Genomic DNA, 24,561 nt, shown 5'->3' on the forward strand with positions numbered 1-24,561 from the left:
TGAGGGTTAGCTGCTCATTCATAGGCTTAAGCAACTTTTCCATCCGATTAGCAAATTTCTCCTCAAGTTGATCTAGTTTAAGATTAATATGAGCTTCCAGTACCTGGATTTCTTTGTAATCTGCCTTCTGACTGGCAGGGGCAGCAGCCATCTTGGTTGCAGCATGCAGCTCCATCTCAGCCCCGTTCTTTGATTCAGATGGTGAGAAAAAGGTTTTAACCGTTTGTGCGGTCAATTCTGAAGTCTTATTTTTATTACCTCCTGTTTTGCCCATGATTTGTTATGAAGAGCTCGGGTTAAAAGCTGATTAAATCAGTCGGGAGGGAGTTTGAGTCAGGAGCCTGAACTTCACGCGTCTGGCATGCACGCTCACGACGCCCCGCCCCGTTCCCTTTCTTTTTGACATCCATTTAAATATATCTGAAAACTGATGCTCTTCCATTTCCTTTTCCCTAAACGTCTTGCTTTATTCCACCTTTTCGTCTATGATTTGTCATTCCTGAACATCTCCTCTAATAGCTTTCCAGTTTTTCAACCTTTTTGTGAACTGTTATGCCCAAATAAGATGCCATGGGTTAGATCCCACAGGTCTGTTCCACCAATGGTCATGCTTTCCTTTAGTACAAAGAGCCTTCCAAAAATGCAAAGAACTCTCCCACCAGTAGAAAGCTCCCTGTACCAGAGGAAAGTGCTCACATAATGGATCTGTGGAATCCGACAGATGTTATACTAAATGCTTTATTGGTGTCAAGGTGCCCCAGAGGAGCTAGATAGGTACTAATTCAATGTATCCAATCTGTGCAAAGCCCATGTGCCTTGAGCTGAATCCAGGGTGGCCCTTGGCTGTCCACAGGGCCAGACTGGGCTCTGATATCTAGGCAAACAGGCATGATTTGTCTGATTTGCTTAGCCCTCTCATTGTCAGAGGAACTTCCCACATCCTTCCAAAGTGGTACCAGAAGCAGAAGTCTGTATACAAACACAATTTTCAGGTCTCAGTCTTAGGCCTTCACATCAACAAAACTTTTGACCGTTTCTCCAGTTGTTCATGCTCAAAACACTTAGAAGTTAAGTAATCAACCTGACTCTTTTGTGGCATCATACCAATAGACTGCCCTTCAAAATGTGCTCCCATGCCAAGAAAGTCATATTAACTCACTAGAGTACGTCTGCTTCATCCACTCCCAGAGAAGCCGGAACAGTCTACAGTCCTCCGATGCTGAGGAAGAGGAAGCCCTGTGCAAATAAAGAAAAGCAACAGGTCTGAGACAATAACATGCTACAGTTTATTGCTACTTTCTGAAGCTGTAAGGGATAGGGCAGAAACTGATTAACAGCAAGATCTCAGAAGAGAGATTCCAAAGAAAGACTCCAAGGCCAAGTACTGACTGAGATGGTAAACATGTGTCTAGCCTGTACTACTTGAGACTGCAGCTGGGGGCTCACGTGATGGAATGGCGCCTCATGGGGAAAAAAAATTCTACATTTAAAAAGTGGTCATGTCATGCCCCAGACATCTAATTTTCTGCATGCAGAGAATGTTTTGGTATGTCAAAACAACAAGTCTTGTGAGTCCCTGTAAACTGAAATGGTGCACTCCATACACAAACTTACCTCAATCATAACTAGGCCCCAAGTCTACATTTGCAACTGAGGATGCTGTTCCTGTCTCAAGCTCCACTCCCATCTTCCAGGCTTTTCAATCCTGTGGCCCTGGACCAGCCCTCTTATGACTCTTCCCTGCAGCTTGTCTCTCTCTGCCAAGATCCTTTCCCCCTACATAAGAGGGCTAAGCTACAGGCTTAGTACATTATAAAAAGAATGAAAAAGGTCAGGGGTTGTATAGCTCCTGGACAACATGAGTCAGTGATGGTACTTTCTTGGGAAGAAACCCCTTGACTGAAACCATGCATAAAGAATGTTATATTTTAAAAAGCCTTTTAAAATACCTCTTGTCACACTTTGCCCATTTTAACCAGTACTGTATGCTTTCTTTGTCACAACTTTCCTCCCTCCATGATTTAACATACTTGGGCTCCAAGTGTTCATATTACTGTACTGTCTTTAACCCCAACCCACTGCTATTCTTGTATCTCTTTTCCAGGTTCACGCTAGAAATAATCTCTGCACATCTGGACTATTGGAACGGTGGATCCCATCATTTACATTTCAGTCCTAAGAACTCTTCCTGGGAATAAGCCCCACTGAGTAGACCTGATTAATTTCTTAATTATGCACTGTGAGCAGAAATACGTGTTTTTCTAGGCCTGTGCCAATAGCCAGTCAATTGCACTGCATGACCTCAGTGGCTCAAAATGATGTTGCAGTTCTAGAAAAAGTGGAAACCCAAATGATTAAGAGGGTTGAACTTCACATACTGGAACACAATAGTGCTTTCCAGTTATTTGACTGAAGATATGACAGTTGGCTTCATATGTGATTATGCTGTTGTATTCTATATTTAATAACTTGCGACAATTCAATAACCTAAACCCCCTGATTCAGTATATTCCCCAGTCACTGATCCAGGTTGGAAAAAGCCTGCTTGATCCACAGACAGAATGTGTAGGGGAAATCTACCTTCTTACTATACTACTCTTTAACTAGATTGACAAGGTGGTTAAACTGTGCTAACTCAAATTGCATGAAGTGACCTTGAATGAGCATCCCGGGACATGTTTCTGGCTCTGCTTTGCATATCAAGAAGGCTTAACTCATCCCTCTGTTTTTCTTAAAGCCTAAAGTCCATGGTACACTTTCTCCATTGGCGCTGGGGTGGGGGAGGCAAGGTGCACAGGAAAAATAGCAGACAGATTGCCTGTCTCAGATAAAGGACATTCAGCCAAGGTGTTCATTCTAGCATGGCTTAAGAGCGGGGGTGCAGAAGGCTAAACCTGTTCACAATCTACGTAGCACACAAAATAGCATGAACTGAGAGAAACCTATGCGCACCAGGTAGTAACAAGGCAGCATTTAGTCACTTAACACTAGGAGGCAAGAACCACTCTTGATTTACACAGACCTATATGAACCAAGTGATGATGATGATGATGATAACAACATTCGATTTATATACCACTCTTCAAGACAACACCCACTCAGAGCAGTTTCCAAAGTATGTTATTACTAGCAACAAAGCCCATAGTGGCAAAAAATACAATGGGCTCTAGAAAGGGCAGGCAGGCCGGGTCAGCCATTGCTGCCTCACCTGCACCCCGATCATGGCAGGGGGAGGGCATGGCAGCCCGATCATGGCAGGGGGAGGGCGGCCGGGGCAGCCATTGCCCCCTCCCCAGTGCCCTGATCTGGGGCAGGGGAAGGAGGGCAGGGCAGCCAGGTCAGCCATTGCCCCCTCCTCAGCACCTCAATCTGGGGTGGGGGGAGGTGGGCAATTCAGCTGGGCCAGGCACTGCAGGACAGTTCAGTTGGGCCGGACATTGCTGGGGGAGGAGGGCAGGGCAGCATGCCCGGTGCAGCCCATTGCCGCCTGCCACCCTCACCCCACCCCCCACCCCAATTGCAGCTTTGGGGAGGAGGGCAGGCAAGTGAGGCACACCCTCCACCACTAGCCCTGTCTAGAAGAGCCACATATAAATGCCTATTCTAAGTACTTTGGTTCAGGCTCCCAACAACTCACAGGCCCATTTTTGGCTGGTCACCCTGGGAATGGAATGAACAGCTCAGTTAATTAACTGCACCTGCGTGCTGTTGCTCAGACTTGAGTGAAAGGGAGTCTTGGCTCTGCACGTACTCCTTTCCTGTTCTCAGGCTAGCAACACTGATAGCGAAGTGTGCCCTGATTGTCTGACACTACTAGAAAAGATGGCTCCTCACTGCATTCTGTATCATGTGTCACACTCTCATTTGGACCTGGTTTGATCATTCCTTTGCTACCTTTATTCCAACAGCATGTGAGAGATTTTGCTCCATGCCAGGCCTGAGATGACCAGAGCTGCCTGGCATGGTTTCGGACTTTGTATGAGCAACTCAAGCCTCTTCAGAGAAAAGCAAGTTAGCAAGCTTCATGTCTAGTCAGATAGTTTTAGCTAAGAAACAGGTAAGTTGTTATTTTAATGCCTTTTGCTTGTACCTATAGATTGGTTCCTGCACCCTTGCATACACTCTCCATTATATTTAAGCCTGTGTCCTGAGTTACTGACCAGCTGTGTCCAAATCCACTCAGTGAAACAAACACAGAGACTGGGAAGTCTCAAACAAACAGGGTGGCTCAATCCTCCAGGAGGGCTACAAGGTTCTGGGTGGCTGTGAGCAGCACTTGGAACTGTGGTCAGAGGGTTGAACCCCTAGATACGCCCCCACTCCCATCGCAGCTTTGGGGGGCAGGCAGATGAGCGAGGCATGCCCTTCACCACCGGCTCCCCTCCCCCCTCGCGGCTTTGGGGGGCAGGGCAGGTGAGAGGGGCATGTTCTCCATTGCCCACCCACCCCCATTGAAGCTTGGGGGGGGCATGCCCAGCTTGCCTGTGCTGCTAGGGCTCCCCGGGCTTCCAGAAGCCCTGAGGCAGCGGGAAGGCAAACCCTGTTGTCGGTCAACTAAATTCTTAATCCCGCATGCTGTGCATGCGTGGGAATAAGAGGTGAGTTGTCAGGAACACAGTTTGCCTTTTATGTTTAAGGATTATCCCCACAACAATCACCCTATGAGGTGGGTGAGGCTGAGAGAGCTCTGGGGAGCTGTGACTGACCCAAGATCACCCAACTGATTTCAAGTGAAGTGGGGAACGAAACCTCGATCTCCAGATTAGAGTCCTTCCGCTCTTAACCACTACACAAAACTGCCAACTCACCAAAGCTATATAGAAATAGTGTGACATACACCTAAATAAACATGACTCTGTTCAGTTGCCATATCCAGGCCAAGGTTCAAAAACAGGGATCTCTTGGTGTCAAAAAGTGTGTCTACCTGTCAGAGGAAGGGAAAAAGCATAGGACAGAATGGTTGTTTTGGAAGGTTGTGTAAAACTGGATAACTCTGAAATACTATTTTCCACAAATATAGATTCTTACCCATTACCTTCTGGTTATTCACATACAGCAGACATAAACTTTTGCCATACCAGAGAAGGCATTTGGATCTTGCTATTGATCCTCTATACTATTTCTGGCCATATGAGTATAAGAACACTTCTACTTAGAGGAAACAAATTTGATAGCATAACAACATGAAAAAAGGACCTCCGCTGCCTTCATCCTGGACATGATGTACTTGATGAAAAAGAGCAACATTTATTTGTGGACACAACTTGTTGTATTTGGCCTCTGGAGTTTTGCTTCCAACTCTAGGGAAGACTGTCATTTGGGAACCACTAACAATAAACAGGAGAGATCACAGTTGCCTCTCTCATTTATGTCTATGCAAGAAAAAGAGGAATCAGCTTGTCCGACTGGAACGTAACTCTCTATATTAGGGGTGTGTTCTTGCATTCTTCATAACTCCAGAGCTGGGAATGGGGTGCAGAATCCTCAAGCAAGAGATCTCTTAGGCCAAAGACATACATTATTTGAATGACATTATAGCAGTTTAAAAACTTCTTCCCTGCCATCAGGCTCCGTGGTGTGCCAGTAACACATGGAAAGTCTGATCACATGGGTTGCTCATTTCCACTTGTCTCTTCTTACGGAGGTATCAATGACTCCACATTGAAGTGTGTTGCTTGTGTGGGAATAAACCACATAATGTGGGTGACCAATACAAAGCTTTACATCATATTCTATGCATTACCAATCCAAAGTAGAGGAGCCTAAGGGCAGTTTTTCTGTTGACTACCACATTGCACTGTTATTGCATTGGATCTCAGGCTGTCCCCAGGTCAGGTCTGTGCAACTCTCTTTCTGCGTAACACACTTTTAAAATAAAATAATTCTATCTATCTGTGTGTGTGTGTATTTGAAAGAGAAAGAGAGAGAAAGAAAAGGAAGAGAAGCACTTAACATATTCTATCCTTCATTGTGAGGAGCTGCAATGGCTTCCACTCAGACACATGTGCCATAATTTATACGAGTGAAATTTCAGGCCTGATTTGGTCCTGTGGCTGTACAGCATCAAACCAGGTCTTGGTATGTTCATCCTTACCTCAAGCCTAATCTCATAAAGCCAGGCTGCACTACAGCTTCCATCCTCAGTCCCACTGACCACATACCCTGCCTAGGCTTCCCCCAACTAAGTTTTAGCTGCCTCTCAAATAAGTCAGTGCTTTATAGGTGGGCTGGTCTATAGTAAATATGGCTCTTGAATAAAGTGATTCATGTGCAAAAACAGCACATAATGCCTACAAATATGTGCATTCACAATTTATTAGGATAGCAAAATGCTAAATATCAGTAGATGTTAACCCAACAGCAAAATAGTAGATTTATTTTACTTTATTGAGGGGGGACAGCTGGAAGCCACAAGATGTTGAAGCAGGGGTTGAAATGCCCAGCAGTATTGGAATTAGAGGAAGTTGAGGGCTGGGGTCATGCAGCTAGTGTAAGGTTGCCAGATTTGGGTTGGGAAATTCCTGGAGATTGGGAGGTGGTGCGGTTTGGGGATGAGAGGGACCTCAGCAGTATTAGTAGAGCCCGCCCTCCAAAGTAGCCATAATCTTCAGGGGAACTGATCTCTATAGTCTGGAGGCCAGTCCAGATGTAATTCCAGATCTCCAGGCACTACCTGAAGGTTGGCAGACCAAGGCTAGGGGTTGAAAGACCCCAAAAGATCAAGATAGCAAAGAGTCCAGTAGCACCTTTAAGACTAACCTACTTTATTGTAGCATAAGCTTTGGAGAGCCACAGCTGTGGCTCTCCAAAGCTTATGCTACAATAAAGTTGGTTAATCTTAAAGGTGTTACTGGTCTCTTTGCTTATTTTGCTATTGCAGACTAACACAGCTAACTCCTCTGGATCTATGACAAAAGATCAAGGGTTCTTTTTTTGTTTGATTTGTTCTTTGACTCCCATCCTTGCTGCTAACAACACTATGGCACCAATAGGTATTTTGCTGTAAGCCCCGATGATACTACCCTCACCCCCACCCCACCCTTCTGCCCTAGAACGCCTGGCAAACTCATCACTGCCTTGCAGGGAAGACATCTCTGTGGCTTGCTTGCAGATGCAATAAGGCAGGCCTACCCACCCTGCCTGTCATGTGGCTGCTCCAGGCCTTTGACGTTGCTTTGATCTTTGGATTTTTGCTTCTTTAAACCCAAGTACAGCTCAAAACCCCTGCTGTGACTATGGCAGCCACATGATTCGTCCAGCAGCTGCCTCTGGAAATTCACTGGAGAGTCTTGCTACACAGAGCATGCTGATTATTACAGGGAGACACAGGAGGGGGATAGTCTTATTTAAACTAATAATGGAAGAGTGTGATTCAGACATGGGAAAGCCAAAAACTTAATGGGTGGCCATGGGCAAGTCTCAGCCCAACCCGTTCCACATGGTGGTTGTGTAGGCAAAACAAGTAAGTGTGACGTATTTCATACACTGAGGACGGCATCAAAGCTATGAAGATGCTCCTGGTAGTGGATTTTTAATACTCTTTAAAATAGGTTTTTAAATGTTGGCTAACAAACAAACAAAACAAACCATGAACTCTCTTCCACTTGCAACTACAAGAAGCATTTCATATATATTATCTCAGTAATTCTTCTAACAGCGCAGTAAGGCAGGACTGTGGCTTATACCTCATGCTATTAACATCTACATTGTATCATCTATCAACACTTGACATGTGGTTTTACTTAAAATGCTTTTTTAAAAAAAAATCACAGAGACAGATTTTTTTTTTTGCAATGTGCCACAAAAAGTGCTCCCAGGATCCCTGCCGCCCAGGCAGTTTCTTATTGGCCTTACAGCACACCACAGCAGTCTGACATAGCTCTGGCTTCTGACACTGAAGCACTTCTAAGCATTCCCCTTACAATTGTATCACTGGTATTTAAAGCATGCCAGATGCTGGTATAAACAAACCCCTCTCATATAAAAACACTTGAAGGCAGCATGTTGCTGTCTTAAGCAACGTTTGTCCATTATGGCCAAGAACACGTGTGCATGCCCCTCCCCCACGCTCCTTCCCTCTTCCCAATCAAGTTGTGGATTTTTTTAAAGGTTTCTGAGTTTGAGAAGCCTTAAATCAAGCTCCAGTTCACTGTGACATCTGAATTCAGGAACCTGGGTAAAGGTTCACCCCTATCTCCCCAAACCCCTGAGATTGTTGGAAGTGAAGGACTCAAAACAGTGGTTTAGTTCTAGTCCAGAATGCTGGTTTGTGGAAAAGAAACAAATTCAAGTTTGGCTGTACACCTACATTAAACGTCACAGTGAACTCTGACTTGATTCAAGGCTTCCCAATTCTACAATGCACACCACATGTCAAGAAAAGTAAAAAGCACAAGAGGGGTACATAAGAACAACAACAAGCTATATTCATGCCCATCATGGGCAAACCTGTTGGCTGTGAAGTCTAAATGCAACCTAAGTCGAATGGGCATCTTACTACTAACAAGGAGTTTTAACTGCTTTACAGTGCAACCCTATGTGTGTTTACTCAGAACTAAGTCCCACTAGGATCAATAATGTTTACTGTCAGTAAATGTTGATGGCACTGTAGCTTTAATCCCTAATGCACGCTTAGGACCAAAGCCTTAAAAATTATACTACTTAAAGAAAAGTATGCTGGAGCTCTGATGAGCATTGCACTCAATCAGCCACTAGAGGCCAATACTATGAACTGAAGGGGGCTGCAGGCTACAGGGCACATTTTTGCCTATTTCTCACAGATCTGGTCTGGAATCAAGAGGCTGCCCTGTATGTGTCTTCCTCGTTCTTTTCTGAATTTTAAAACATACCTGTGTGCACATCACATTTTCTGAAAGCAATATGGAAAATGACCCTGAATACCCTATTAAATACCCAGAGCCTTTCCTTTTCTGTTGTCCCCGTGGATCAGACCAGAACCAACGGGTTAAAATTAAATCAAGGGTTTTCAGCTAAACATTAGGAAGATCTTCCTGACAGAGAGGTTCAGTGGAACAGGTTTCCTTGGGAGGTAGTGGACTCTCCTTCTTTGGAGGTTTTTAAACAGAGGCCAGACAGTCCTTGGGCAGCAATGCTGATTCTATGACTTAATATGAAGGTAGGCAAATCATGAGAGGGAGGGCAGGAAGGGATTAGCCAGCGCTGGGCTCTCATGTTCCTTTCTTCCATGCCCAGGGTAATGCCAGCTGCCACTTTAGGGTCAGGAAGGAATTATCCTCTAGGCCAGATTGGTCAGGAATCCTGGAGGGTTTTTGCCTTCCTCTGGGTGTAGAGCAGCAGTCACGGGGAAGTGGGGGAGGTAGCTGTGAATTTCCTGTGTTACGTAAAGAGTTGGCGTAGATGGCCCTTGTGGTCCCTTCCAGCTCTATGTTTCTATGTTCCCTTGCAGTTCCATGCCTCTGCCCCCAACATCCTCCAGTTTTAGTGCACCTATTTTCATACACAACTGTATCATCAGTTTTCTCCCTCCAGTGAGAATATCCCAGAAAATATCCAATTATACTCCAGGAGTGGAGAGGGGTCTGCCACAAAGAAAGAGATGGTGCTTGATTTGATTTCTGTTTCTTGTCGCTCTTCCAGGCAGATAATGACTCTTCATATCCCCCCTACACACACACTTTCCACTCAATTTGCTTTTCATTACTTTTTATTTTACAAATTTTCACAGTAAGTTTTATTTTTCATACAAGTTATCATTTAATTATTTTATTTTATTTACATCACGCTGTTTTCTAGAATAAGACCTCCAAAGAAGATTATAACATAAAACAAAAATAAAATCAGGGATGAAAGTAAGCCATTATGAGCCACTATGGAGTGGACAAAGTGGCTGGTCTTCTGCTTCAAGCTCCTCCCCCTCCCCAGGAGACCATATCAGAAAACAATACATCTGCTTTCATCCCTGCATTAAAAAAATCTAAAACCATAAACTGCTAATGCCCGCTAAAATAACAATAATCAAAAATGGTCTCGAAGACACAATTTGCTCCCACAATAGCTGCTCAGGTATTGACTAGAACTGCAAGAAATATATCACTACTGCGTGCTAGTTAGCTTCAGGGTACAAGTCAAGATGCTGCTTTTTTACTTTTACACTTCAATCAAAAGCAGGGGGAAACAACTCCACCCAAATTAACCTTCTTGTATGGCTGAACTCCTTTCATAAGAACTGCCCTACATCACAGCATGGGAGACTAAACTGCTCGCAAGACAGAAGACGGCTTAAAGAGTCCATATGAAAGAGATCTCTTGGAAGTTGTGGAGGTGGGTGCACATTCCTTCAGGTACACATAGAAAAGGAAAAGCATCTATCAGTTTCACCTGTCACTCACATTTCCAAATATTTTTTTTAAAAAAATAGAGTAGTGCACTCCTCCTTAAATAGTAGCATTGCAAATACAATGTTTAGCATTATGAGAATGGGGAAAAGCCAGTAAGCTGGTCATGATACTACACAGAGAAGGGGCACATGGACTGCAGGCTATATCTAGATGAACAAGCTGCTTTTAGGTCCTCCCCCCGCCCCCCGCCCCCCAAAGCACAATAATAATCCTAACATTGAGACCAACTTTAATCAAGCTAGGAAAGTGGACAACTTTTGGTACTTTCTGTAGTAACTAGCAAGTCTGCATACTATACACCTAGGAGGGAGACAGAATATCTTCAAATCCAAGCAGTCAGCTTCAGCCCTTCTCTTACTGAGCACTCTCATTCACCTTATGAAAAAATTCAACAGCCTGAACAAACACCAGATGGGAGAACACTCCACCCATAACACATCACACATACTCTAACCAAAAGACTCATGTGACAGGATGGAATCCATCATGTGCCAGTCATGTGGTTATACAGCACAGTAAAGCACAGCAAAAGTTTAACCCTTCACAATCTGGCATAGACGATCCATCTGACTGCACGACTGAGGCTGACACAGTACAGTCAGCTTTAGTAGCACACCAGAGCAGAACTGGGGAAGCAACCAACGCAGAACATCTTCACAAACAATTGCCAAAAAAAAAGAAATAATAAGTAAAGACAAAACCAGGAATTAACATTTAGCCTCCTTTGGCTTTAGAATTCATACATTTTTATGTTGCTTATATTACCTCTGTGGTTTCTTCCAATTGATTTCAATGGGTTTAGACTGGAGTAACTCTGCTTAGGATTGCACAGTAAGCTAAGCCGTTGAGATGAAGAATCTCTCCACTTGGTTGCTGTGATATTGCTCATGTCATGTTATCATTTTCCCTCACCAAATCAATTTTTTCAAAGATATTTCAAATTTCCACAAGCAGGTGAGAATCTGCCAGACCATCATGGCTGCAAAATGAAGTGGCCACACAAAGGAAGCTGTGTGTTACAAGTCTCAGGAGACGGCCTTTTTGTTGGATAGATTATGAACTTTAAAGTTTATATTAGAACCCCTTTGTTAACGAAACTGGACAAGCAAATGAAATAAAGCTAAAGTTTTTTAACCCCATCGTTAAAAAAATATGGGGAAGGCTTGAATTAAGGCATCAAGCCTCTACAGAGATGTCTTAAGAGAAGGTAGGGTGGCTGGCCCAGGATTTAAGGTGCAATAGGGTCCAGGCTGTTTATCTCTTGAAATCTCATACCATGCAAATCAATTGATCTCTAAGGTGCTACTAGACTTAGAATAAACTTTACCTTACCCTTACCCTTACTAGACTTGAATCTTGCTTTTATTTTTCCTGTGAACTAGGCTGTTTTTCATCCCTTATTTTTTTTCTTTATTTGCATTACAAGGTACAGAGAAGGCTTAGAAGGGAAAAATTATCATGATAATCATGGGAATGATTATGTAAACAGGTAGCATACGATATATCTATAAAGGCATAGCTTTCCAGAAGGAAAACAATTACATCAGTTTAGGTCACTGATGGGACATACAGAGAATAGATGAAGGGGTAGAGTAGCACACTCGGGTAGGGAAAAGGACCTGTGTGTCTGGTTCAAGCATATAGTTGGGCCTATTCTCTTGCCTTGTAAGAAAATATGCTATAAAACTGCTTTCCTTAATATTAATTTGCATGAGATCTCATTAGTGCAATTATTATTGGACTAAGAATTGGGGCTTCTTGCTGAAGAAGTGGAGAGTGTGTATCTTACACCCAAAAAATTAGCAGCTATTTACTCTCACAGTTCATCTTTATGTTGGAAAGGATGTGGGGATACAGGATCATATATACATTGCTGGTGGAAATGTCATTACATAGAAGAATTCTGGAATACAATCTTGCACCAAATCTTTTTGTTAACTGGCTACAAAATACCAAAGAAACCTGAGCTGATATTTCTGAATCAATGGGATGATATAGAGATCCCACCAATTCGACGAGACCTCATCAATGTCTTCTTAATGGCAGCAAAAAATTTAATTGCTTTAAAATGGAAATCACATACTGTACCAACAATTACCAGTTGGTATTCTAAAATATGGGACCATTTTTTATTTGAAAAAATCAATGATGGAATCTATCAAGCTGAAAATTTCCCCCAAACAACAAATTTTATGGAAAAATGGTTCTCTTTTTTTGAATACATTTCTAAAGAAAATCTATATCCTCCCAATAAAATATACCAAACAATCCTGAATCTATAATCCAAAATATATCAGATCATTCAACTTGAATTTGTCTTTCCATGTTTTACCCTTCTCTGTTACGTAGTTTTTTAACAATTTACCCATGTTGTATTTCATATTGTAAACAGTTTTGTTAATAATTGAAATAAAAATATATATATTTAAAAAAAAAAAAAAGAAGAAGTGGAGAGTGGTATGCAGAATGCTACTAGCCCTGCAACACATAGGGAAACACAAAAACGTTGCCTCAAGTTTTGCATGTGTCAAGGCAACTGCATCCTGACTTCTACTATACTCATTAATGTCTGGATTTCAGCCCTGCTTTCTAAGCTGCAAAGAATCCAAAGGCAAAGCACAGCAAGCAGAACAATAGAATAAGTCGAGACAATGCTCAACAATCCTCCCTCATGCGCACTAGTTGGGCCTCTTCTGAGGAGAGTGCAACTCACAAAATAAACACATTCATTTAGCAATCCACTAAGACTTAAGCTCCAGATTGTGAAATTCCCAGATATATTGGAGGTGGAACCTGGGGAGGGTGGGTTTGGGGAGGGGAAGAACTTCAGCAGGGTATAATGCCATAGAGTTCACCCTCCAAAGAAGCCGTTTTCTCCAGGGGGACTCATCTCTGTGGCCTGGAGATCAGTTGTAATTCTGAGAGATCTCCAGCGATCACCTGGAGGTTGGTAACCCTAGGTCATCTCCATGCTGAGTGACATGGATGCCCCTTGTGACATGGACAAAAAACAGCACCAATATCCCCTTGAGGCAGAAGGCGGGTTTGGAGCGAAGAACAGTTCCGCTATAAGCCTCGCTGCTTCCAGAAAGGCACATTCCTTTGCTTCGTGTTGTCAGCCTGGGGATTTTCTTAAATAAAACAGAGTCACGGAAGCAAGCCTTCTTGGCAGGCAACAAGCTGCCAGATGGGGTGGGAGGAGGTGGAACATTTTTGCACAAGTCCCAATCCCAGTGGTTGCAACTTTTGCCAGCCAGACAGGAAGGTTTAGAATCACAGACTGCAGCTGCTCAACTAGAAAGCACTCAAACACCAAAAGTCTGCATCTAAGGCCCATTGAAACCAAGCATAACATTTATTTTACCCTCAGAGAAGACATGCTTAAATAGGAATCACTTTTTTCTTGGGTATGAAGACCCGCATAAACAATAATACCATTTATCCTACCCCCAGCAAAGTGAAAGCATCATAAACAGAGAGAAACAGAAACCGCAAGCATCAGTTCAAAGCTCTGCCACTGACCCCCTGTACAGCCTTTGGCAAGTCTCTCAGTGAATGCTGACAAGATCACTTCAAGCATTGTTTCACACATCCCACTTTCTTAATCAAGGAAGGGTTTAGAGCAGCTTTATTGGGCGGGGCCATTTCTGTGTGAGCTGAGAATACTGGAAACTTGTACTACTGCTGAGTACATGGAGAGCAACCAGGCACTCATTTTCTTATTTAATAACTCTATATTCCTTTTATGTCAAGATAGTCAGATCGGTTTACAAATAATTAAAACACAGCAATACAACAATCCCAATGAAACAATAAGCAATTTAAAGATTGGTGCGGAGGGCAATCTAAACTCCCCTCTGTCAGGAGATCAGGGGGCGGGGCCACCAGCCATACGACCATTTTATCCGAGGGCAACCCACTGAGTTCCACCACCTCTTTTCCCAGAAAAAAGCCCTGCACATGACGTAAACAATATGCTGATCCAGAAATTATCAAAGCTAGAATGAAAGCAGTTGTGGGTTAGATCCAGCAATCCATGGGTTCTGCTGGACTCCCTTCCTCCCATTAATCCTTTCCAGCTCTGGGAAAGCTGATCTCCAAGGTCATGAGATATGCATGGACTAACAGCCACACATTTCAGGGGGAGATCTGAAAACAGGGAAGGGAGCAAAACAGAGGATCTGTGTTGGTGGAAGAAGCAGGAAGGGCTATTTTGTTCCACCTCCATCTCCTGCATAGTCCACACGGGATCCACATCCACAACCCTGGGTATCAACTTCTGATTGGGTGGGTGGGACTGCTGTGGGGAAAGGAACATGGGGGGAAATCCATAACCATCAGCATCTTAAACTGATGGATTGCTGAATCCAACCCTGTATCTGTTCCGTTCAGAGCCCTTCCTGCAGTGGCCTTGGACCAAGGAATGCACCCATAAATTGATGTCCTGAATGAACCAGGGAATACCCTGGAGGAAGATAAGAGCATCAGGGACACTTGGCTCTACCAGATTCCCTCCAGACACCAAACCTCTGGACCCTGAAACCTCAAACAAAGGACCCGCCTCTGAACCCTTAGCTCCAGATAATGCTGCCAATCTGCCTGATGCCAGGGCAACCAGCTCCCTTCTTCATAGGACCAGATGAACCCAAATTGGCTTGCTGCGCTGCCCAGGAGCACACCTGGGAGGTGCGTTCTGCTCCACCAGCCAGGTGAGCAGGGGGAGTGGGAGGGTGGGAGAAGGGGATCCCCCGCTCCTGATGGGGGACTGGCATCCCTATGCTTTCAGGACTGGGTCTCAATCACACCCTGTCTGGAGGGTGCTGAGGAATAGGTGGGGCTTCTGGTATTTAGCTCTGGGCTAAGCAGAGAATCTTGTTGGCTCTACCCGTTCACATGGTCACTGGCCTTATCTTCCCCCTGAACTAAGACCCAACAATCCAGACTGTGTCCCTGACCTCTGTGCTTACCTGATTGCAAACAGAAGATGTGCCTGGCCACAAATGCTTATTTATCTGAGTTTCAGAAGCCAGAAGTACCCAGGTTCTAATCTGATCCTTCGAGTGAAATCCCATCCAGGACAGGCATTTCCTTAACTAACCAGTCTGTTGAGTCCCCCATCATTATCAGCTCTGTTTTGTCTGTCTATTCAGTCCATTAGAACCTCCAGGCACATATTCAGGGCCTGTTCCACAGGAAAAGAAAAAATAGAACTGAATGTCATCAGCATGGTGATGGTACCACATTTCATGACTCCAGACAACCTCTCCCAGTGATTTTAGATGCTAAATAGCATGGGAGACAAAGCAGAGCTCCAAGAAACACCAGAGGATAAATCCCATGGAGAGGAACAATCATCTCCTAGTGTTACTGTTGTGTACCACCTCTTTAAAATGCATCCCAGTAGGCCTCAGTGTAAGCAGGAGTGTAGGAGGGACACAATTTCACTTTCCCTGCTAGAAATGGGCCTACCAAGAACTCTTCAGAACCCTGGGCCTAGTGAACATGAACCACTTCTTGTTAAGTATCTTTTTTTCCAAGCCAAGTTACCTGCCCTATAGTTAATGTTAATAAAGAAACCTTCAAGTTTAAGGAAACTGGGTGTTTCATTGTAAGCTCCACTACACATTAGTTACCCTCTTGGATCTCCTAGGGTTGTCAGGTCCCTTGGAGTCCAAACCAGGTGTGGGGAACTCACATCAGGAGCACTTACCTTGCATGCGCACATAGCGCGCATGCTCCAGAGCACTTCCTTGTCGTGCCGGGAATGATGTCATTCCTGCCACAACAAGGAAGTGCTTTAGAGTGTGCAGGAGCATACTTTGGGGCTCCTGAGCTCATTCCCCATGACTTTTCGCTCACCAGCCAGGTAAGAGCTGGCGGGGGGGGCAGAGGCTGGGAGCAGGGTATCTGTTGCCCCCACTGGGGGACTGGTAACCCTAGATCGACCCTTGAGGAAAAATCAACAACTTAAAACAGTTCTTCCCAATCCTAACTCTAATAGACTCAAAAGGATATCATGATCTGAAGTTCTCAGAAGGATATAATGGTCTGAACTCAGAACAATACCATGATCAATGTTATCAAACACTGCCAGGGGAATTAACAGGGTTACAGTCCCCTGTCTTACTCCCAGTGAAGATTATCATCTAGGGCAACCAAACAAAAGTCATGATCTAAAATCAGGTCTACGGCCCCTATAAAAGGGATACAGAACATCACCTTCACCAAAAAGAAAGCAGTACTAACCCAAAAGCAGTGCAAGTCCATGCACTTCAATATCCTACAAAATGCACCACCACCACCCCTGCCCCGCCGCCCCAATCCCGGTTCTGCCAACCTGAACCCTTACAGTAAACTTTCCCAACAAGCTCCAAAACTTAAAACATCTCTTTCTCCAGCTCAATTTAAAGGCATAAATGGTTTCTTTCAGCCTCAGCCCCTTCTATATAGTTAGACGTGGCTTAATGAATCTTCTACAATGAGATTCTATTTAAAGTCTAATCTGATGAATCATGAGTCGACAGAAAGGGTCAAGATAGACCAAACCTGAGGCCAGAGATCAGTGATTAGGATCTTTTATGGAGCTAATCAGCAGCCTCACATTGCTTGGGGGAAGGGTCCTTGGGGAAGGGAGTGCTTAACCGTTTCCTCTTCCATGATTTAAAGAGCCCTCTGCAACTGCAATTAGCTCAGCAGGAAGAAAAAGACAGATACAGCACAATGGCTATAAACCACTATGACTATAGAAAGCAACACAAAAACCTGGGAAGGGGGAGGGCGGCTATTTACCTCTCAGAAATACTGTCAGGTTGTATTTGCATTTTGTATTCTTGATAGTTACCTTTGCATCATCTATTTCCCTTCTGTAATAATTCAGGCCTACAGTTCCACTGAGAATTATTCCTGGTTTCTCCTCACTGTATGAACAAAGCTGCTTCCACACAAATGTTTTGCTCCACTTTAGCTTCCTTACAGTAGCACTGCTTTCAGAAGCATCCAAATGATCATGTCATCCTCTTCTCACCCTGTTTCCTCTGCTTTGCTGAGATGTTTAGTTTGGTATGACCTTTTAGGAAAAATCACAGTAAAAGCAACTTTGCATGTTTCCATGTGGACAGGAAGGTGTGCATTTTTGCTGTTCCTGTCCCTTAAAAAAAACTCCTAAGGCCCTCTGATGGTGTGGGAAGGGCAGAAACTGCGGGAGGCTGAGGTAAGGAAAGTGCAAGGAAAACTATTATTTACTTCATTTTTCTCCCCAGTGGGGACCCACAACAGCTTAAATCGTTCTCCTCTCCTTAATTTTATCCTCACAACAACCCTGTGAGGTAGTCTAGGGTGAGTGTGTATGACTGACTCAAAGTCTCTCCAAGCAAACTTCCATGGCAGAATGGGGCTCTGAACCTGGATCTCCCAGATCCTAGTCTAACTACTATACCCGCTCCAGTTGGGGGGGGGGCACGGAGTGAAAGGTCAAACCTGTGCCCTGCATTGCTGTGAATTGTGCCATTTACCATTATAAGAGGGAATTATGGTTACATAGTCTTTTGCAACATGAATGGAAGTTGAACCTACATTTACAAAGGATGTTCCACCTTGAAGAATCCTGAGGACCCAGAAATATATGCCCGCCGCCCTAACAGAGAACATCTTTAGAAAGTTATTTTTAGAGTAGTGTTTACTTTTACTTTTTCTTTTTTCTTTTGTTCCATAAGGACATGGCTGACAAACACACCGGGGAAGATACAATGAACAACATTCCATCTCTTGAAAAGCCATTGGTTTGCAGAATAATCCAGAGACTGAAGAAATCCTAAATAATTTTACTTTGCCTAGCAGGAAGGAAGGAGTGCTCCAAAGAAGATTTGTATGCTGAGCCCTAGTTAGAGTTGCTAGCCACCCCTGGAAGCAGGATCGCCAGGGCCTCTGCTGATGATGACGTCAACCCAAGAGTGACAGGTCGCGCCAGGGGCCAATTTTTTAAATATCAGCTCAAAACAATGTTTTTAGCCCAGGTTATGCCAGAAATGACATAATCACCAGGAGACACATGCATATACGTGCCCATTTCACATGTGCCTGCCATCCTGCACCCCCTCCTTTCCTGATGCCCCCCCCCCATGCTGGCCAGGTGAGCAGTGCAGAGATAGTAGCTGTGGCAGGTCCCATACCCTCAGTGTTTGTGTGTGTGTGTGTGTGGGGGGGGGTGCTGCTGACAACTCTGCCTGGGAATAAGGATGCCAGTGACAGGCCTCAGCGAGCAGCCATAGGGAGGAAATGGGGGCAGGGCGTGGTGTGCTGGCATTGCACTGGCAGGCTTATGTCACACCTAGTGAAAACCATAAGTGACATGGTGGATGCTCTGGCAGTTTTGCAAATCTCTGTGGTTTTACCATACAGCAGAATCACAGCAAACCTGGAACTGAAGTCACCATGTTGCTGTGAAGCTCTAGGATGAATCCTAGAGCATCATGATGTAACTTTTGGCTTCACACTGGAAGTGACATTGTGGCATTACCATTATGCCAATCCTGCCCCCCACCCCCTCCACACACACATTTTGCTTCTGGTGTTCCACCAAGCAGCAGCAGGAGCAACACAGCCCAGGTGGGAAGTCTCACCTACCCCTACGTCTGCAATCTGAACTGGCACAGAGAAGACGTAGATTTAACACCCCTTTAAGAATTAGGCCATATTTTTAATGTATGGTTTATTTATTGTGCCTCAAAGGGGACGCAAATTGTCTTACAACATCATTCTCCTCCCATTTTATCCTCACAACAAGCCTGTGAGGTAGGTTAGACTGAGAGAATATGACTAGCTCAAGTTCACCCAGTAAGCTTTCGTGGCACAGTAGAGATTTGTACCTGGCTTTCTTAGCACACAGTCCAACATACTCATTTACTTGTTTATTTTTCTGCTTTATTTATGGCCCTCTTTTCTCCCCAAGATTTAAAGCAGATTACAGACTATCAAACATGCAGTCAGCCAGCATAAGACATCCAATGAACAAAGCAGTACACTCAAGGCAGATTACAGAATACAAAAACAATGCCACCAAAAACTATACCATGAGGATCCCTTTGCCCTAAGGAAAGCCAGAGCATGCTGGGAGCTGTGGGTGGAGGCTGTTGGTTTTGATACGGATTATGCTACAGATTTGATTGCCTTGGGGAGAGCAAACATAGGAGGAAACCCCTGGGACAAGAGACAGTTCATCCCAAGGTATATTTAACATGTCACTTACTGGTGCACAGTTCTCAATCAAGTGAAAAAACCTTTATACAAGGGATAATCCATAACTCTAACCCACAACTGCGTGAGCCTGTGCTTCAGTTTCCATCAGACAGCCAGATCAAAACCAGGTGAAATGCATTGGTTGAGGATTCAAAGCGGTTGTGAAGAAGCGTCCTTTGCAGCAGCACAGTAAAGCCCACATTTGGAGCACAGTGTAATAATTGTATGAGTGCTTCACAGGGGCAGTCTTAGCCAATGGGCTACTGAGGTAACGGCCCCGGAGGCCCATCCTGAGATGGACCTCAATCACCCATGCCCTCCTCCCCAAGAGGGGAACAGAAGAAGAACAGGTACCTGCCCCCACTCACACCTGTCCCATCTGGGGTTCAGGCTTCTGGCTTTCACCAGCAGCTCCTGCCCGCCTCATACAGGGTGAGGGCCACCCCCCACCCACCCCGCTTGATCTTGACGGGTGGCAGCAGTGGAGCGGCAGTGATTCTGGGCCCATCCGTGAGTTCTGTCCAGGGTCCCTTAATCACTAAGATGTCCTCTGCTACTCCAGCATGTATTTGCTATGGAAAATGTATGACCTGAGTCTGACTATAGACAGACAAACCAGTTAAATTCTAGTTCCCTGCCTGTATACTAACCATGAGGCTACCAATCATATGGAACTGATATTTCTGCTTCAGTTTGAGATTAAAAACCCTTTCACAGTCAAACTTTTCCATGCTCTACACAGGCTCTGATCATGCTCAGAAACAGATCTATTTGTTCTCTACTGAACTGTTCCAAGCCATGTTCCGAATGACAATTCCAAAGATCACCACCCCCACTATGACACACTCCTACTGCCACTTGCTGATTTCATAGAGTCAAAGAGCTGGAAGAGACTTAAAGGTCATTTCATCCAAATTCTCTTCAATTTCAGTCACTCTGAGGTCTCTTACAGTTCAGTTTACTCCAGCTTCTGCCTGCATAAATGAAATCAACATGGTTCCACAGCAATTACTTAAGAACTAGCTGCATGCCTGCTCAAAAAGGCTAATAATAAAACCTATTCAAACAAGTCGGATCATACTGTCTGCAAAGGGAAAGGGTTCTGTACTAAAAATATGTCTCTGACCCATGACACTCCCTAGCCCAATTGTAAATTTGGTTTCCCGAAGGGGAGGAGGACTGCAAAAGTTCTGTTATTTTTGCAAAGAAGAGTTGAAATTCATAGAAAATTGCGTCGAGGGGATGTCAGATAAAGGCAGAGGATGGGAGGGATGGGAGCCATGAAGAAGTTCCAAGATAGTGCTCCCCCTCAATAGCTCTGTTTTTTAAGCTGCTTCTTTAGAACTGCAAGGATAAATAACTTGCTCTTTTAAATGAAAATACGCAAGATCCTGAATTAGAAGCCATAATGCTATGAAGATCCATGTAAACTAGTTTTGTGATCTAATGCACTTTCGTGCTTCTTGATTATCTCCTTCATGTCACAACCACTCTCCCACTTCTTTTCTTTCCTTCCACTTTGAAACCTCTCTGCGCTGTTTCACATTCGCATCCTTGCCCCTTACCCTGCTATCTGCTCAGGCCACCAGCAGCTCTGCAGTGACCTCCTCTGCCATTTGCCCCCTTTTGGGAAGGTGATTAGAGAACAGAAGCTCTCAGCATTTACTCACCTCCCCACTAAAGCACATGGATGTTCTGAAACTGGACTCTGGGACTGTACAGTTCTTCATTAAACTACAGTCATCTCACCCCTTTGCTGCCATTTACTTCTAGCCATTCTAAAATAGTACATTTTTAATAACACAGCCTAGCATAAGACCTACCTTACGAAACTTCCTTATATTGCCAGGCCTTCAGTCTATCAAGGTTAGCACTATCTTCTCTGGCTGCCACCATCTCTCCAGCATCTCTGGTAGAGGCCTCTGCATCAGCTACTAACTGATTCTTTTTTAAAAATCTGGTGATGCTGGGAATTGAACCTGGGAACTCTTGCATGCAAAGCAGCTGCTCTACCACTGAACCACAGCCCCACCCCAAATCCACCCGGTTCAGCAGTCAGGAGCCAGTTCCTGAAGGCAGTATTTTTTTTCACTTTTGTGCAGACAAAGCAGAGCAGAAAGGTTACTTCTGCTAGCAGATTTGGACTAGGAGTAACTCTTTCCCTGCCAAAAAGGCTAGAAACAAAGATCCCAGCATATACCCTCCTTCAGAAATTCTGAAGAGACCAGCTTGGTTTATTCACTACATTCATATCTTGCCTTTCTATCTAAGTTCTTGTACATGAGATGGAAAATTCTGCCGCTGAATGGAACTTGACAAACTCACAGTAACCCATCAGAATGTGCAGCAAATACATCTGCATCCGAAGTATCCCCACCTGGCTATGGGCACTCCAGACTCCTGGAAACTTTGATAATGGCTCACAGGAACTTTGTCTCTGGTCATTCTACTATTAAAAAAGCTCATCTTGGAAGCCTTTTTGCCCCCACTTCTACAAACATCCTGACATGCTATCAGTAAGGCAGAGCAGGATTGAACCTCCCCAAAACGCTGACATCTAGGCCAGGTTGCAGCTGGTAACAGGCCTTGTATAGTTATAATTGGGAGAGTATGGCCAGACAGAAGGGCACCCTCCTGTTTGCATTCAACTGGAAATCTATTTTTAAATGTGAATGGAAGTTTGTTCCCATCAAAACACTTACAAGCTATATAAACAATGCACTAGGCTGAAAAAAAACCATTTGATACAAAATGTTAGGAAACTTCATTTGTTAAGTATTTTGTTTAGCAGCTCCAGTAAACTGGAAGACTGAAATATAACAGCTGGAGCTGGTGCCGTGGGTTTGGTGCCCTTGATTATTCCTATCTTGGGATCAGACTGGTTTGGTAGTAGAGACACAATTGCAGGCTTAGCAGAATGTGCCCGCTGGTATCACACACCGTTATAGCCAAATATGAACCAGGAGCTAGTCAGGCTGGCAGACACTCCACTGCCAAAATGTAAGATAAATCTTTACCCCGCCCCCCACCAAAAAAAGCTATGCAAGACCCTTTTTTTCACCCTGCAACCCCTGTATAATTTACAAACAAGGGAACTACTGAGATGCACCAGGAATACTCACAGCAACTGAAGAGGCAGCAAAAAATTAATTCTGCACACTATTAGACAGGGGGTGTGGTGCCCACCTCTAAATTCCAACAAACAAGGAAATATCCTAGCAAAGTGTATCCTGCCATGTCTAGCCTTTGGTTGGGCTGGGGAACTTCTCAGTTTTCACAAGATCTAATACTCTGTACTCAGGCTGAGACTTTCTGTGCTTTCCCCAATAAAGACTGTTTAAAGGAGGTTGACACATACAGGCTGCAAAGAGAGCAAAACTGTCTTTCTGATGAACCTTACCTGACTAGAGAGAGCAACAAAGCAGTTGAGCCTGTTCCTGCACAGCAAACAAGAGAGCGAAGCCACGTCTGGCTCCGTCTGGAGTTTTGCACAGACCACATGCACGTTTGGGCTTGCACTAAAATAGCTGCCAGACTTGGAGGAAAACAAACTTCACTTAAAGGGGAAAGTGGCAGCATTTTTCACAGAATTGCAACAACAACAGCTACAAAAATGAAGTGTGTGAACCTGCATCACAGGGTCCTTTTTTGCTACAGACTCCAATAATAGCAGATAAACTGGGGCATGCTATTTCTGGCCTGATGTAAGACAACAAAAACTACAGCAAATGAAACAGAAGATAATAAGGCCTCCTTTCACAAAGAAACCCTAGTGCTAATAACTGCTGCCTTGCAATTTACTCATCTGTGCTGCACTTCACATCTGACCCTCTATTTTAGTGAGAAGAATGCCTGAGTGCTGTACCACAGATGCTTGACTCCAAACAGAAGATAAATGCAGAGGAAGCCACTGGATGGAACACTTTGAGTAAGCAATTCAATCCTAGGATTGCACAGGAAGCATAGAAGCTGACACGTATGGGGCATTTAGATATTAATCTGACACAGAAATTAACTTGATTATGGTACCTGGATAAATTGGCAGGAGAGCATGCATGAACCCAAAAGTCCAGGATTCTAGATTCATAAACAACCTAAAGTATTCAGAAGGTATTCACAGTCTCCCACTGCTTTTGAGAGTAAGGGATATATCACCACGGATGACCAAAAACCACAAATTAACTCCAGAGGGATAACCCAAAACATCAGCCAGAATAGAAAGCATAGGTGACACTCAAGGCCAGAGGGCAGTTATTTGTGTTTCAAATTCTACAGCAAAAAATTCTACACAATTTTAAACATCAGAAATAGCAAACCCCGCAACTAATATAAATTATGCACATTTGTCAGATTTACGTGTGTGTGTGTATGTGCACAAAGACACGTAGACAGATCACTTGCATACTTTATTCTGGATGCACAAGGGCCTGGACGTCAGATGCTACTCCTACTTGTTACTATGAGAGGAACTACAAGTGACAAAAGGCACAGGTTGGACACTTGTCAGCTTCCCTCAAGTTTTGATGGGAAATGTAGGCATCCTAGTCTTGCAGCTTGGCTCTCTGGCTGCTGTCCAATGGACTTTTCAACTGTCACTTGTCCAACATTCCGCCAAGCTGCCTATGTTTCCCATCAAAACTTGAGAGAAGCTGACAAGTGTCCAACCTGTGCCTTTTGTCACTTGTAGTTCCGCTCTATGTACATGAACAGGGTTGATGCTGCCTAAAAACAGCATATGCATAGAATCTCAAATGTCAGGTAATAATTCTGAAAAATTATAATGAAGTTTCCCTAAGAATCAGCTAGCTGATCAGTAAATTTCAAATCATCTTTTTATTAGTCATCAAGGGGCTAACCAGAGGATACCAAAATATTCATTAATATATGGGCAGAACACATTTCTGTCCAAAGCCATCCTGTCCTAGAAGACCAGAATTTGCAGGCACAG

At 44.1% G+C, this 24,561-nt stretch overlaps 1 protein-coding gene across 3 annotated transcripts in view; it reads right to left on the reverse strand.

The window, feature by feature from the left end:
* The window catches only part of LZTS2 (leucine zipper tumor suppressor 2), a 97,208-nt gene that overhangs the window by 57,017 nt on the left and 15,630 nt on the right, over nucleotides 1–24,561 (reverse strand). For 2 of the 3 annotated variants that reach the window (XM_054982610.1, XM_054982612.1), the window contains exon 2: nucleotides 1,160–1,236. The exons of the other annotated variant lie outside the window; for it this stretch is intronic. The gene's annotated coding sequence lies outside the window, so the exon portion shown is untranslated. The remainder of the gene's footprint in view (nucleotides 1–1,159; nucleotides 1,237–24,561) is intronic. 3 annotated transcript variants of the gene reach the window in all.

The sequence above is a fragment of the Eublepharis macularius genome, chromosome 6 (assembly GCF_028583425.1).
Source record: "Eublepharis macularius isolate TG4126 chromosome 6, MPM_Emac_v1.0, whole genome shotgun sequence".
Classification (NCBI taxonomy): Eukaryota; Metazoa; Chordata; class Lepidosauria; order Squamata; family Eublepharidae; genus Eublepharis; species Eublepharis macularius.